The following is a 17,242-nucleotide window of genomic DNA, read 5'->3' on the forward strand; positions in this document are numbered from 1 at the left end:
AGGGAGGCCGTCCAGTGTCTACCACCTTTTGGCCGGTCGGCAGTGACAAAATCGATGCGCGCCCTGCATTCTCAAACAATTTTAGAGAAACTATTTGGTAAAAAAAAAATCATTTTTGCTTTAGTTATGGCTCTATATGTCGGGTTCATGATGTACCCACCGTTTCGTTAATGGTCACAGTTACTGTGATATTTGCGTGGAAATAAGGCACTACTTTTGACAATGTTGACTGGAATACTCTCTTTCAAATTCTAAAGGTGTCAGGGGTAAAATACAGGGAGCGAAAGGCTATTTACAATTTGTACAGAAAGCAGATGGCAGTTATAAAAATCGAAGTACATGAAAGGGAAGCAGTGGTTGGGAAGGGAGTGAGACAGGGTTGTAGCCTCTCCCCGTTGCTATTCAATCTGTATATTGAGCAAGCAGTAAAGGAAACGAAAGAAAAGTTCGGAGAAGGTATTAAAAATCCATGGAGAAGAAATAAAAACTTGGAGGTTCGCCGATGACATTGTAATTCTGCCAGTGACAGCAAAGGACTTGGAAGAGCAGTTGAACGGAGTGGACAGTGTCTTGAAAGGAGGAAATAAGATGAACATCAACAAAAACAAAACGAGGATAATGGAATGTAGTCGAATTAAGTCGGGTGATGTTGCCGGAATTAGATTACGAAATGAGACACTTAAAGTAGTAAAGAAGTTTTTGTATTTGCGGAACAAAATAACTGATGATGGTCGAAGTAGAGAGGATATAAAATGTAGACTGGCAATGGCAAGGAAAGCGTTTCTGAAGAAGAGGAATTTGTTAACATCGAGTATTGATTTAAGTGTCAGGAAGTCGTTTCTGAAAGTATTTGTATGGAGTGTAACCATGTATGGAAGTGAAACATGGACGATAAATAGTTTAGACAAGAAGAGAATAGAAGCTTTCGAAATGTGGTGCTACAGAAGAATGCTGAAGATTAGATGGGTAGATCACATAACTAATGAGAAGGTGTTAAATAGGATTGGGGAGAAGAGAAGTTTGTGGCACAACTCGACTAGAAGAAGGGATCGGTTGGTAGGACATGTTCTGAGGCATCAAGGGATCACCAATTTAGTACTGGAGGGCAGCGTGGAGGGTAAAAATCGTAGAGGGAGACCAAGAGATGAGTACAGTAAGCAGATTCAGAAGGATGTAGGCTGCAGTAGGTACTGGAAGATGAAGAGGCTTTGCACAGGATAGAGTAGCATGGAGAGCTGCATGAAACCAGTCTCAGGACTGGCAAATTCGGAAAATTTTGCAATGAAAAATAGAGGTCGCTATGATTTTGCTTTGGTGCATATCACATAATATGTTACTGCTTATGAAATTCAGATACCATATAGAATTTTCATTTAGACTTGGGTAGAAGTGTCTGTCTGCCTCCAATCTCGAGAAAATTGATATGAGTAGCACACTCATTTAATATCGCGCCGCGCCAGTGTTATCCACAACATTGCTCATATTTCACAAACGGTTTCAGATATCGAAATGGAATTTTGGCAAACTATAGCACTCACGTAATATTTACCAAAAATGTGAGCGTAGGCTTCAGTTTGGAGCGGCACTTCTCCTCCAGCGCTCAGCATTTGCCTTACAGCGCCTGCCCACAAACCCCACCATTACCGCTCACCCCACGTGTGCCCTGCCGTCTGCGCATCTAGCGACCACGGTATTCTGTGCGGATTGTAATTCCATGGTCATGATCCTCTGACAAATGTGGAGAAATGAGAAGATAAGTTTGTCACCCATGACAGACTGCAATGAATGAAGTGTTCATTGTTTACATCATCATCCCATCCCAGTCAAAAGCATTTCCTAACGATAATCGAACTAAATAGACTCGACCAGCGCTGTACCAAGGGCATGGCGAAACAGGCCACCCCTAAGGAAGCACGCACAGAGAAGACGCAAAACCTAGTCAGAAACAAAACAAGAATGAAAGACGGTTTAAGAAACAATCGACAGTGGTATGTGAGTTCTATCCTTGGTGTTACTATCTTCTACGTAGGAGAAGAAGGCCTTCCTCTATCTACGACTGTGAATGCGTGCTCTTGCACAGTGTCGTATTGTCCATGCAGCATTATAAAGTAGCGACAACTACCGGACGGAGGACGTCTGCCACTAACATCGGTTGCATAGTAACACGACACTTGGTTCATACAGCTGCTGCTTACACAACTCGCTCTTGGTCGACAGCACAATCTGGCTGCTATTTCGTTACGGTACTGTAGGATGTCGACGGTCGGCGAATGGGCGATGAAGCAAATATCGCATTTAATCGGAGGCTGCCGATTTCTGCCAACTGAAGACTGGAGAGCGACTGTTTGCGCTACAGTGCTTCAAAATGCTTTTGGTGCCAAATAAAGCGGCTAGTAAACGAAATAGCTACTTTGAAGGTGAAAGAGCGGATGAATATTGACGCGGCTTCCCACTTTTCTTTCAAGGTGTGTGTTAGGAGATGCTTCTCCACACACTGAAATAGTTTTGACGATATTCGTGACTATGTCAGTGATTGCAGCGTCTCGTGAACAGAGATTCACCAAATTAAAAATGAAGAATATATGGAAGAATGTGTGGAATATTTCAGAAGAAATGAAAATTTGTACCGGACCAGAACTCGAACGTGGATTTCCCACTTGTCACAAAAGGTCGCTTCAACAATGTTTTTAATATTTTTATTTACAGTATGAGCCGTGGCGAGTGGCACCAGTCTTATTTTGTTCATGTATCGTCGAGATCGATTGTGGTTAAGGTAAACTATCTTTGCTTTTCGCATGTCTTATCTCGCGGCTTCGCAGGCGAAGGGAGTTGGTTGTTAGCCTTCAACGGGTAACCCTCGAGATCTCGTGACATTCGCGGGAAGAAGAGTGTAAACGGCTGCCGAACGAGCGTGACGACCGTTACACGTGGTGTGAAATTGGTTGGGCGTTTTGGCGACATGGGCAGCTTGGAAATACAAGATTTGTGACTTCGCTGGGGCAAAATTTGAAGGGAAGCGGTGAAGCTGTGGAACCCGCTCTCTCGTATTGTGTACCTGATATGGAGTAAGTCGTAATTGTTTGTTCACCAACGCACTCAGAGATTTAAACTTTATTATTATGTTGAGACTTTCATAGTGGAACCTTAAGACGGTGTGGAAGAGTTCAGTTGGCCTAGTTAAATGGTGGCCGTTATTTGAAAGTTTTACTAGTGCTTTCTATCTCTTGCATTCAAATGATTTTATGTTGCTGTTTTTAAAGCCTGCACTTTATTAATCCAATTGTGCATGTGTGAATAAAGGTTCCGCCGAGTGTTTCTATTTTTCGTAGTTATTGGAATGTTTGTGATTCGGGCAGAAACTTTTGATTGTGCCAGCGCCTTGGCGGGGAGTGAAATGTCATACGAGGTGTAGGCCTGGCAGTGTTTAAGAACCTGGCCACTACCGGAGTTGTTCACATATCACCTCCCAAAGTTTAGTATTTATCTTCCTTCCGCCAAGGCGGGTTAAGCTGATATATATATATACACTCCTGGAAATGGAAAAAAGAACACATTGACACCGGTGTGTCAGACCCACCATACTTGCTCCGCACACTGCGAGAGGGCTGTACAAGCAACGATCACACGCACGGCACAGCGGACACACCAGGAACCGCGGTGTTAGCCGTCGAGTGGCGCTAGCTGCGCAGCATTTGTGCACCGCCGCCGTCAGTGTCAGCCAGTTTGCCGTGGCATACGGAGCTCCATCGCAGTCTTTAACACTGGTAGCATGCCGCGACAGCGTGGACGTGAACCGTATGTGCAGTTGACGGACTTTGAGCGAGGGCGTATAGTGGGCATGCGGGAGGCCGGGTGGACGTACCGCCGAATTGCTCAACACGTGGGGGGTGAGGTCTCCACAGTACATCGATGTTGTCGCCAGTGGTCCGCGGAAGGTGCACGTGCCCGTCGACCTGGGACCGGACCGCAGCGACGCACGGATGCACGCCAAGACCGTAGGATCCTACGCAGTGCCGTAGGGGACCGCACCGCCACTTCCCAGCAAATTAGGGACACTGTTGCTCCTGGGGTATCGGCGAGGACCATTCGCAACCGTCTCCATGAAGCTGGGCTACGGTCCCGCACACCGTTAGGCCGTCTTCCGCTCACGCCCCAACATCGTGCAGCCCGCCTCCAGTGGTGTCGCGACAGGCGTGAATGGAGGGACGAATGGAGACGTGTCGTCTTCAGCGATGAGAGTCGCTTCTGCCGTGGTGCCAATGATGGTCGTATGCGTGTTTGGCGCCTTGCAGGTGAGCGCCACAATCAGGACTGCATACGACCGAGGCACACAGGGCCAACACCCGGCATCATGGTGTGGGGAGCGATCTCATACACTGGCCGTACACCACTGGTGATCGTCGAGGGGACACTGAATAGTGCACGGTACATCCAAACCGTCATCGAACCCATCGTTCTACCATTCCTAGACCGGCAAGGGAACTTGCTGTTCCAACAGGACAATGCACGTCCGCATGTACCCGTGCCACCCAACGTGCTCTAGAAGGTGTAAGTCAACTACCCTGGCCAGCAAGATCTCCGGATCTGTCCCCCATTGAGCATGTTTGGGATTGGATGAAGCGTCGTCTCACGCGGTCTGCGCGTCCAGCACGAACGCTGGTCCAACTGAGGCGCCAGGTGGAAATGGCATGGCAAGCCGTTCCACAGGACTACATCCAGCATCTCTACGATCGTCTCCATGGGAGAATAGCAGCCTGCATTGCTGCGAAAGGTAGATATACACTGTACTAGTGCCGACATTGTGCATGCTCTGTTGCCTGTGTCTATGTGCCTGTGGTTCTGTCAGTGTGATCATGTGATGTATCTGACCCCAGGAATGTGTCAATAAAGTTTCCCCTTCCTGGGTCAATGAATTCACGGTGTTCTTATTTCAATTTCCAGGAGTATATATATATATATATATATATATATATATATATATATATATATATATATATAGTATGTAACCTGTTTGTATATGAACTTGTTTTCGTAAGTATTAGGGACTGGTAACTGGTTAAAACTTAAACTGCATAGCATCTGCTGAGTTCCTTGTGCAGCTTTTCCTGGTATTTTTTTATTAACACGTGTGAGCACGTAAACATTTATTTTTTAGAGATCAGTGTCTCTGTTGCAGTTTTTTTATTTAAGTGATTCTATCATGTTATGTAATGGCATCTTAGCTTCGCACTAGTGTTAAAGTGTTATTAAGTCACGCTTTACCTGTAATTGTTTCATTATATCTATTTTGAGGGAAGTCCTATATGAGAGTTTGAAGTTCTCAACCTTGTCAGTGACCCTGTTTTCTTAATTTGGAATTGTTTGTTAGAGTACTGAGTCCGTTGGGTTTCTACTGTATTTGTAAAATTTTATCTAGTGGCTCGGCCACAATTTGTAATTGTCAGTTTTGTTTAAAGGGGTAACGTCAATAAACTGTCTTAATCATAAATCGTGACTACCAATCATGATTCTATTCCGCTTCCTCTTTTATGGTATATAAGATATGGTGAGTAAGTGTGGTATGATTAAGGTATCACGTGTCACACTGTTACATATTAATTCAATATACAGTCTCCTTGTGAGATGCGTTAACTGGGTGGATTATTCCAATCTCATCTTACGTGAAAAGTCACTTTTTCTACAGTTATCTTTTAACCACTGCCTAGAAATTACAGAATACAGGTAAGTAAGGAAACCATTTTGTGTTCCTTTGTATCTTTTATTTATACAGTCTGAAAAGAACAACAGGAAAAAATAACTACAAAATGCTCCTTATGTGCGAAAACAAATGGGAGACCACTCGTTTTAGGGATGCCAGACGCCGGTTAGGGACTTGCCATTGGGATGCAATGCCGAGCTTTCGATGGTCATGAGAGTAGAGCTGCACCTGTCAGACCCGCCCACCAAAGATGTTCGAGCTGCAGGGCGGGTGGGAAAAAAATGTTCACTATGTAGTTAGCAAAGTGGGGCTGGTATTTACGTGTTGTCTCATTGTTGTCGTATTAGCAAAAACATCCAAAAATTGATCACGTTCCTGGGTTAATCACTGAAAAGATAAAGGACGTCCATACCCTTTATCCAGGTTATAACACTATCACAAAATAGTGAGGCATATTAGTTTCAAACATTATGTTTAAGAAAATTGAATACGAGTTGACACACGAATACAGGCCGATCTAAGTTATGGGTAGCACCCTTAATGCGCAAACCAGTAATCACAGAAAGCAAGATAGACCCCACCCTTATAGTAACAGTTACCATCACTATCATTACATGGTTCAGTACTGAGATGTTACTGAAGGAAACACTGAACTGAAGTTGGACATGAAAAGATTTCTGACTTAACTGACATATGAATACTACAAATAAAATTGAATAATATTACATATACACTTTTTGTATTCTCATTTTTGGAAATGCTTCAGATTTCTTTAGTAGCGACAATATTTCATTTATCTTTCTAATAAGACAAGAATATAGTGGGGACCCATAAACTGATACTGTCCCACTAGTCAAACTCTATGATTATTTCAGAAGCAAAGTTCAATTCAACCAAAATGAATGCTTAGCCACACTTGGAATAATTTATGTTTTCATCCTTTAAAGCAATTTACTCAACACTGAGCTCGATTAACCTCAAAAATTAATCGTTCATGACATTAATCAATGCTAAGTCACGTTTCAAATAAGTTTAATTTATGTGCCTTTTTCATCACCTGTGAAGCAGGTATTTTCGACAGTAACATTTACACACTCTGGCACTGAATTTTTGCAAATTTAATACACAGAAACAAATCACTAGTTTGTCAGAAACAGGATACTCGGTTTTCTGCACACTTAGGATGGGATCCCGCACCAGTTCATGACTAGGATAACTTTATGGTTCAAACACAGGTTTATAGCGCTTGAATTATTATTCAAAACACTTCCACAAATTATCTGGTCCATGCTCTAATACATTTCTGTGTGCCTGAAGTTGGTGGAGCAGTGGCGAAATGGTGATGGCAAGCGACGTGGCGGCTAACTGTACTCACGGCTCTTGGTGTTGAATGCTCTTTACAATTTCCTCTTGGCGACGGATTTTTATCGTTATTAGAGCCATTCCTTATTGCCAAGAGCGCCATGCAACAGCCAAATCCACATCCGAGGCAAATTTCCATACAAAACGGATTCCAAATGCAACGGCTAGCCACTGACTGCGTACCGTTCCTACCAAGTAATCGCCCAGACCGACCACCAAAACCACCTTTTGACTCGCGCCAAGCCACTTCCGTTGCGGAGGGGCTTCCCTACAGCATTTACATTTCACAATACAAGTTTCCTAAGCATGAACCAGCTTCCAATATACAAATTTTTCTTTATGAACATACATATATTATAAAATTTCATCTTTTTAAACATCATTTAACTTTTTACATATATACATCACAAATTTTAACTTTCCTGTCACAAATCAGTGACCTTGATTAACAAACACTTCATAATCATAGACACACATTTACATAGTATAAACTTACTTTCAATTGATATTCACATAGTATAAACCTACCTATAATCGAATGTTGAAAATTAGGTGGACTGATAAGGTAAGGAATGAGGAGGTTCTACGCAGAATCGGAGAGGAAAGGAATATGTGGAAAACACTGATACGGAGAAGGGACAGGATGATAGGACATCTGCTAAGACATGAGGGAATGACTTCCATGGTACTAGAGGGAGCTGTAGAGGGCAAAAACTGTAGAGGAAGACAGAGATTGAAATACGTCAAGCAAATAATTGAGGACGTAGGTTGCAAGTGCTACTCTGAGATGAAGAGGTTAGCACAGGAAAGGAATTCGTGGCGGGCCGCATCAGACCAGTCAGTAGACTGATGACCAAAAAATATGCATTGGTACCCGGAGATAAAAGGCCAGTATCTGTTGGTGAAGGAAGCATACATCCGTCACCACGCCGCAGAGGAGACTGTTCGTTCGTGTCGTTCACAATACACCTGAGGCAGAGGGCGGTGTCTTCCAGGGCGACAGCAAGGAGTTTGTGTCGCGCCGGGTATTTATCGGTAATGACGATGTTCTGGGTGGTGCTCGTTTCCGTGGTGAAGTATGGTTCATGAACTGCTCGCCGGTGACGTCTATTGACGGCATTCCGGGGATGAGTCCGCATTAACAAGTGATAAATATCACGCATAGTGGGAGCCCTAGAGCGAAGAAAGTCTTCGTGGACATAACTGTATTCAAGAAGAAAACGTCTGATGTGTGACAGCGCTGGTGCAATGTGGAGTATGGTGACCGGCGGTTGACATGAACTTGGTGCAACTTCGTAGGCCAAAAGTTCAGTGACACTGTCGAGGCTGTGAGTCCACAACTTCAAGACTCTCAAAGGGCTGAAGCGTGCACATGAACATTGACCAGGGTTAGACCCCATAATTGTTTAGGGAGGATGAGGGTGTCATGCTTGACTTGCATGTGTGACCGATAGTGACAAAATAACTGAGTCCGCTTGGATCGGACGCACCATCACTCTAGAGAGAGGTAAAATTTGTGCGATGTGTGCTTCGTAGTATGCCATATAAACTCAACCTTTTGTAACACTTTCAGAGATCGCAACAACGGACTTGAATACTCGTCCTAGTGTTCTGAAGATGATGCTGACAGCTGGTGCGACAGATGTCTCGAGTGAAAACTATTCCTAGACAGCGCAGAGTTTCCGTCGTCGTGAACGGAGCTACACTTTCATCAAGAAGTTCGCTTCCACTGCTCATCGTGCAGGATTTGACGATGTTCATATGCCTTCCTGCTCGATCCACAGTGTGGCCTCTCGAACCTCCTCGTGGTCTGTACGATGAAGACGAGGTCGACTGGAGACGTGCGGTATTTGAATGTGTGCCCCCGCAGGTTGATCCCTGATAAACTCCGTTGCGGGCAGCAGAGAAGTTGTTCTAGTGCGATGCCATACATGATCGTTGAAAGAGGACTGACAGTGTGACTTCATGAGAAAGATGTGGTTCACGCCATCGAATACCTGATCGAGGTGGACGAAAATCATGCTCCCTGCAAGCGACAGACTGTTACAATGGTGACGACGTCCCTATTATCGCATAGCGTTGACTGTACGATTTATTAGTATTTCCACCTGAGGAAAGAAGGGTGATAAGACCACGTACAGAACTCGTCTGAGGTGCATCGCGAGGAGGTGGACAAGTTGAGTAACGTGATTGGCCAATAGCTATCACATCGCCTATCTCTGGAGGGTTTGGGTACTGGAATAATTAGACCTTCCGGAAATTCCAGTGGCGGCAGAGTCGTTAGGAACGATAGGTCATCGTACATTTCCCTCCATCGCGACAGCATCAAGTCTTTAAAGGTTCTATAAAATTCTAACAGCAGTCCGTCTGGTCATGGCGTTTGGTTGGGAGCCTTCTTGGCGAGTGCGTCAGTGATGTCTTCAATGGAGATGTTTGCTAAAACAAAGTCTGCCGCCTGGCCATCAAGGGTACGTCTGTAAGGCCAAGCGCAAATTGAGACTCTTATAGCATGTGGGACGTGACACGACACTACAGCGCGACACGCACGTTCCGCACGCGTCGCGGAGCTCCAATGCGTACACATACTTTGCACGCGCCGGTTGGAGACGCTCTGCGCTGACAGAAACGAAGCGCGCGTACACTGTAATCTTTCTCAAGCGATTTACAGAAACTATTCATTAAAAATATTTCATTTTTACTCTGCTTGTAGCGTTATATGTCAGCTCCGTGCCGAAGTCCCCATAATCGCGCTAATGGTTATACATATTGTGGTATACACATTTTAGGAAGACGCTAAGCAAAATTCGAAAAGTTTGCCATGGAAAATAGGGGTCGCTATGATTTTGCGTTTGGTGCGTATTACACCATATGTTGCTGCATATGAAATTTAGCTAACATGTTGAATTTTTCATTAGCCTTGGGAGGAAGTCTCTATCTGCCTCCGATCTCGACAAAATGGATCCTATGTAGCGCCTCACTCCCGATCTAACGCCCGCGAGAATGAAATATTCACATCTCTCATATCTCCTAAACCGCTCGAGACATCGAAACGAGAGTTTGGCGTATGATAGCACACAAGGAGGAAAGTATTTTGCCAATTCGTAAACACATGGAACTTTCTTATCTATGGCGATATACCAGTAGTTGTACTTCCCTTTTTATTTTTTCACTCCAGTCACAGTAAGTTTTAAGTGTTATCGACAGCTAGTGAAACAAGAGTTTCCTAGTATGAAAATAAACATGAACCCGTCGAATTTTTAACACTGAACGACTGGAATGGAAACTTACCAAAGGATTTTATTCCTTCTGCTGATCTGAGCAGTATTAAAATAATGACGACCATTCCCTTCAGGTGGAATGATGGGTACATGCCAGATGCTGGTTACTCACCTAATGCTTAACAAACTGACAATGTGTGATTCGCGAATAAGATAGTTGTTACTGAGAAAAATAAACAATTGATCTTTCGCTCAACACAATGGTCAGTGCATTGTCAGTGACTGAGCATAATGCGCACGAAAGGAATGCGGATCCTCACCATGTGTGCCTTGTGAGCGGGAGTTCGCAAAACATTGTCATGAAAATAGATGATGGGATTGTCGCGACGTTTATAAACGAAGGTGGCTGTAGCCACAACCATTGCATCGAGATACGTGTCATTTTCACGTCTACCAACATCTTCATCCGGCACCAGGATGTTCGGGTGAGGGACCAGTTGCTGTCGCCGGCAGGTGTGGCCGAGCGGTTCTAGGCGCTTCAGTTTGGAACTGCACGACCGCTACGGTCGCAGGTTCGAATCCTGTCTCGGACATGGATGTGTTTGATGTCCTTAGGTTAGTTAGGTTTAAGTAGTTCTAAGTTCTAGGGGACTGATGACCATAGATGTTAAGTCCCATAGTGCTCAGAGCCATTTGAACCAGTTGCTGTCGCAGACGATCGGCCTCGTCTCGTCCGGTCTTTGCAGCCTGTGAAAGATGTTGTAGAAGTTGCTGTGCAGTCGTCTGGAGGGCATCAGGTCTTAGTGCCGCTGCGAAGGTGTGTGGAAGGGACGTCATAGCCTCAAGGGGAGACGTGTTGTTGGACCGCAGCTGCGTAATTCTGAGTTCTAGGCATTTGTTTCGGACAAATTTCCTTTACTGCACCCAGAACAGGTCTTTTTCTACCCATCGTATATGACTATGGTCCAGCAACCACCAATGAAGAAATAGGACGGGACATATTTCCTTAGTTCATTGTGAATTGTTCCCTAAGGGTGCAGCACCAACATCACGTCTTCCGCCACATTGCGAACGAAAGTTCGAAGATACAGATCGTACATAGTATCGGACCACACGTAGTTTGAAATGTATGATCATCTTGTGTGCGTCTCCTAAATATATGAGACTTTGAAGATTATTTATTGTAGCAGAAGCTATGTTTTCCTACCTACATCGCAGTTGTTCACTTCAAACATTATAGTGACAGGCTGGTTTTACCTTACTTCGGCTTGATAATGGTCTACTGATTGAAATCGGTACCATTGAGCATGAAAACAAACAGCTGATGGTCATCTACAACGAAGTTTCACAAACAGAAATTGACGTAGGAACGCCATCTTGGCGAAAAAAAATTACAAAAGGGCGACGACATACCAACGGCAAACCCCAAATCCCAGCAGACGTGAGACGGGCACGTCTTCTCCGAAAATGTTCCATAGTCCTACCACATGGGTCAAAGTCTGGAACAAATATCAAACAAGAATTCGCCTTCTCTTACCTGGCACACTCCAGCAGTAGGGAGGATCCATGAAACCACTACCCAAAAAACTGGCACAGCATTGACGATACCTGGAACGGCACATTAAACAGGTATGACGATCGTGGAGAAACGCCCATAAATCAAGGACGCTCTTGCTGCATCTTGAAACAAATAAGGAACTCAGAGCTCTTCTATCCAATTCACTGCATTTGATTTGATGTGTAGGGAAAAAAGTCTCATCCAGGAACAGAAGCGACTGGAACTCAACAGCGTGTAGAGCGGCGTGAAGAAGAAAAGGAATTATTTTCGATAACAACCACCACACCTCTCCAGAAGGCCTACACACCACTCGATGCTTATCCATCTCCACCGCGTGACAATGAGGGCAAAGTGGAGAATATGCCATGTTAATGGTATGTTGCTGGAGTCGCACCATGTGTTTCTCATTTACAACCTGCAAGAGCTACGTGGCGAGAAGGGTTTGGTGTACGGAACGCCACATCGTGGGCCACATGATCTCAGGATGCCGGCTTTCCACCATTTTCCGGCTGTGGAACGTCAACATAGACAATAAAAATCACATCCCGTAATGCGGCGGCGAGGCTTCTTTTGTCCTGCACCTACCTGTGAACTCGATGCAGCAGATCGCCGGTAGGAAAGCCGAGAAGAAACTACCGTACTACAACTCACACCAGGCTGCTTACAAAGTAACTATTCCAAAAATCGGGAAAAGTCTTAATTTTCAATTAAAGGTGAAATTACTGGCAAAACTTGGGTATATTCTGATGTCAAGAATTACACGTTCACTGCCAAGCCCGTGCTAATCCTAACAAAGTCATGCAGATACCCTTTCATTCGCGTTATCAAGTTCATGGTAACGTAATTCCCGAAATCTGAACAGCTACTAAGTACAGATTGTTCTTAAATGAAAATGCTCGCCATACTATTAAGTTTATCAGTGTCTAATGCACTCCAGTTTTTAGTCACCGATCTGCTCAATATGCCATGCGGAGTTACTGTCTTTTCTCATATACAAAATTACTTAAAAAATCCGTGCTTTCCAAAAAACACACAAGAATAAATATACCTTCACTTTAAAACACTTTTGAAACATGTAGCACAACTAAAACCGGCAAATTATAACTTCCTTCACAGCTCATACAATACACAGCTGTACTATTGAAAGGCTGGGCTCCGACTACTTAGACTGTTCCTGAGCTTCATTCATGTATATTTTTTGTCATATTTGTTAAACTTCATTTAACTATGTGGCCACTGCATATCCATTTTCATCGTATTGCAACACGCTATTTCCTGATACTACACTTTAGTGTTCATCATCAAAATTTCCTTTATTAGCTGCACTTGTTACATCCGGTTACTTTCATTTCCCTACATTAACATACTTATGTTGTCACTTCACTCCTTTACAATTTGACCTACATTTCTCTCACCAGAAAACTTATTTCATCACAAGACACCATAACGTCTTCTGAGTTCTCAAACACTTCACTTATGCTGATAGAGAAGAAAATTAAAGATGATATATTCAGCTCAGAATGACAGAAGAGGAAGATCGCCAATACGAAAAGAAACTGAAATAGCATTGTCAGTAACCCGAGGACCTAGAGTTCGTCAAACACCTAACATTGCATAGGTTGCAACGCCCTCTGAGGTCTCCCTATTTTGTCTTGTACCACTTTCCATCCCCACATCATCTCCATACTTCCATACTCATTGTAGCCCTCTAAATCTTGCATCCTTCTACAATACCTAATTGGTGTACTGGCTACTTCTTCTTTGGTCAAATTATTGTCTTGAAAAAATGATACAACCACATCTTTCCCAATTATTTCATAAATTACTAAATTTTCATTGAAATTTTAATCTCCCTTTGTACTGGTTAAAAATATCTACGCCAATTAGCGTCTTTATACATAGATCAGGGATTATAAGGAAGTTATGGTGTACTTGCACACCAATTATTTTCACTGGCAACAGAACTTCGTGTTTAACAGGTTTTTTAACTGTAGCTACAATTACCTGCACCCAAATTATGGGGATTATTACAATTTCATTTCTGTTTGGCAACGATTCTAACCAACTTTTACTCACAGCACATAAATCACTGCCACTATCTGCTAAACACTGTACTTCTTTCTTACACACTTGCAGATAAATTACTGGCTGACTCACCACCTTCCTTTCATTGCTAGTGTCACAACCCTTCTCCAACAAATCGTTCACAACCTCCCTTTTATCGAAACCTTCCCTGTTTCCAGAAATTGCACAGATTTTTGCCAAGTTACCCTCATCACTTTTCTCTCCCATACTAACTATTCTGTCCACTAATGAGAGCTCAAAATTTTTTTCCAGCGTTTCGCCATTCTCCCTTTCCTCTCTCTCCTTCTTTTATCCTCAATTAGTTGACTGACCCCCATTTTGGTCACCTCTTTCCTACCTCTCCCTTATAGCCTCACAAATTTATAGACGCTAGTATTTCTCCTACTCTGACATCACATATCTCCTGTAATTCTGCAGCTTCTGTACCTTCTCCTTCCCCAGAACATGACTTCAACTTGGTTGCTAAAGGCTTTCTGCCAATCAGGTTCTGTCACAATTTCCACTAATACATCGCCCATTTCGTCTGCAATACAGTGTTTATTTTGTTTATGTCTGTCCAAAAAAAAAAAAAAAAATCCCCTAAACCTCCGTTAAATGTACAGATTTTTATGTAGCTCGTTTCGTCTGTTGTTCCTACCTTTTCCTGCTCCTCACTTATAATCCCTGTCTGTTTAGTTCTAACACGTACAAAGGGTTTTGCTAGTAGGTTCAAATTATTACGTCTCATCTTGTAAACGCTATCTCTTTCACAGATGGCATTTAGTTTAACGGATTCTGGGATTCTGTACCATTTCTTACGTTTACCCCCATTTTCTGTCGCCTTGGAGCAACATCATCCTCTCGCACTGGAGAATACGATCGATAATTGTGCACCTGCTCCACATTATTTCGTCTATCATTTGCTGGATAGCGCCACTTCCCGGTACCTCTGCACCTGCTGTTTCCACGGTACACGCCAATTCTATTATCGTTTACATTCTGCTGCATTCTGTATTATTTGGTGGTCTGACATTACGATTTGCATGCAACAACTTCTCAGCTCTCTCCAAATAACTAATGAATTTATGAATGTCATCCCTCAGAGCTGCAATAATTTTGTTTCGCCAGTTCATTGGCAGTTTACCTTCCAGGCCCATAACAATTTGTTCTGGCTTGACATTATTGTTTAAATATGACAATTTTGTTATGCACTTTAACGCAGACTTTCTTACGCTTTCCTTTCGGGGATTAAACTTTTCCCCAGTCCAGAAGCTATTTAGCAACTCCATTTGTTTTTACTTGCCACAATATTCTTTAAAAATACCTCTTTAAATTTATCAAGACTATTGTACTCTTCAGTAGCGATAAACCCCTAAGTTCTAGCCTCTCTCAAGAATTTAGACGTAATAAACCCTATTTTTTGTCTGTCTGGCCACAAACTAGATAGAACACCTTCAAAGCCATTCCAAAATTCTTTTGGATGTACGTTTCCTGTTGGATCAAAACGTGAAAACTGCCTATTAGCGACATATGCTATTTCAGACGATTCTGATACAAGACTACACCCACTACTGTTAGTTCTATATCTTTGGTTAGTTTCAACTTGGCATAATCTACTGCTATGCTCATCCAACTTATTTTCAACCTGATCTACCTGATTAGTTAGCTGAAGAAATTTTCTTCAGACACACCAACTAGGCGAGACACACTTTTTACTTCATTCATACATTTGGCATATCCATAACTGATTTTACTGTCTAAAAATTTGTGATTATTTGCACAAATAGACTCTAACGCCGCTATTTTGACCTTTACTTTCTTCACACTTTCTTTTATCAAATCTACCATTTGTCTGTTTCCAATAGCAACTCTTTCAAGGCATCTGTTAATTCAGTTTTTCCAGTTTAATGGATTGTTGGCAGTTATTCTCAACTTGAGAAATTTTGCCATCCACTTTACTTTCTAACGTCTTCAAATAGTTTTCCACATTTCCTTTAAAACCGCAGTCTACTTTTCAAGTTTTTCTTTAAAATTACTAGTTTGCTTTTCGAGTTTTTCGTCAAGTTTACTAACTTTCTGACCAATTGTTTCAGCCAAATTAGTATGTTCATCTTGTGTAGAACCCATTATGCTGCAAATATTTCTTGTTTACTTCCAGTTTCTATTTTCTGCATTACTGTTTCCTGTTTACCATGTTCCTCCGGTACTATACCAACTTTGGTATCCACATTTGACACATTTGCTTCAGTAACAAAATCTTCAAATGTGTGTGAATCCCTAAGGACCAAACTTATGAAGTCATCAGTCCCTAGACTTACACACTACTTAAACCAACTTATGCTCAGAACAACACACACACATGTCCGAGGGAGGACTCGAACTTTAGGCAAGAGGGGCCGCACAATCCATGACATGGTGCCTCAAACAGCACAGCCACTCCGTGCGGCTTGCTTCAGTAACATTGTTGTTGTTGTTGTGGTCTTCAGTCCTGAGACTGGTTTGATGCAGCTCTCCATGCTAGTCTATCCTGTGCAAGCTTCTTCATCTCCCAGTACGTACTGCAACCTACATCCTTCTGAATCTGGTTAGTGTATTCATCTCTTGGTCTCCCTCTACGATTTTTACCCTCCACGGTACCCTCCAATGCTAAATTTGTGATCCCTCGATGCCTCAAAACATGTCCTACCAACCGACCCCTTCTTCTAGTCAAGTTGTGCCACAAACTCCTCTTCTCCCCAATCCTACACAATACCTCCTCATTAGTTACGTGATGTACCCATCTAATCTTCAGCATTCTTCTATAGCACCACATTTCGAAAGCTTCTATTCTCTTCTTGTCTAAACTATTTATAGTCCATGTTTCACTTCCATACATGGCTACACTCCATACAAATACTTTCAGAAACGACTTCCTGACACTTAAATCTATACTCGATGTTAACAAATTTCTCTTCTTGAGAAACGCTTTCCTTGCCATTGCCAGTCTACATTTTATATCCTCTCTGCTTCGACCATCATCAGTTATTTTACTCCCTAAATAGCAAAATTCCTTTACTACTTTAAGTGTCTCATTTCCTAATCTAATTCCCTCAGCATCACCCGTCTTAATTTGACTACATTCCATTATCCTCGTTTTGCTTTTGTTGATGTTCATCTTATATCCTCCTTTCAAGACACTGTCCATTCCGTTCAAATGCTCTTCCAAGTCCTTTGCTGTCTCTGACAGAATTACAATGTCATCGGCGAACCTCAAAGTTTTTACTTCTTCTCCAAGAATTTTAATACCTACTCCGAATTTTTCTTTTGTTTCCTTTACTGCTTGCTCAATATACAGATTGAATA

This window comes from Schistocerca americana, chromosome 5, assembly GCF_021461395.2.
Source record: "Schistocerca americana isolate TAMUIC-IGC-003095 chromosome 5, iqSchAmer2.1, whole genome shotgun sequence".
In the NCBI taxonomy this organism is placed as follows: Eukaryota; Metazoa; Arthropoda; class Insecta; order Orthoptera; family Acrididae; genus Schistocerca; species Schistocerca americana.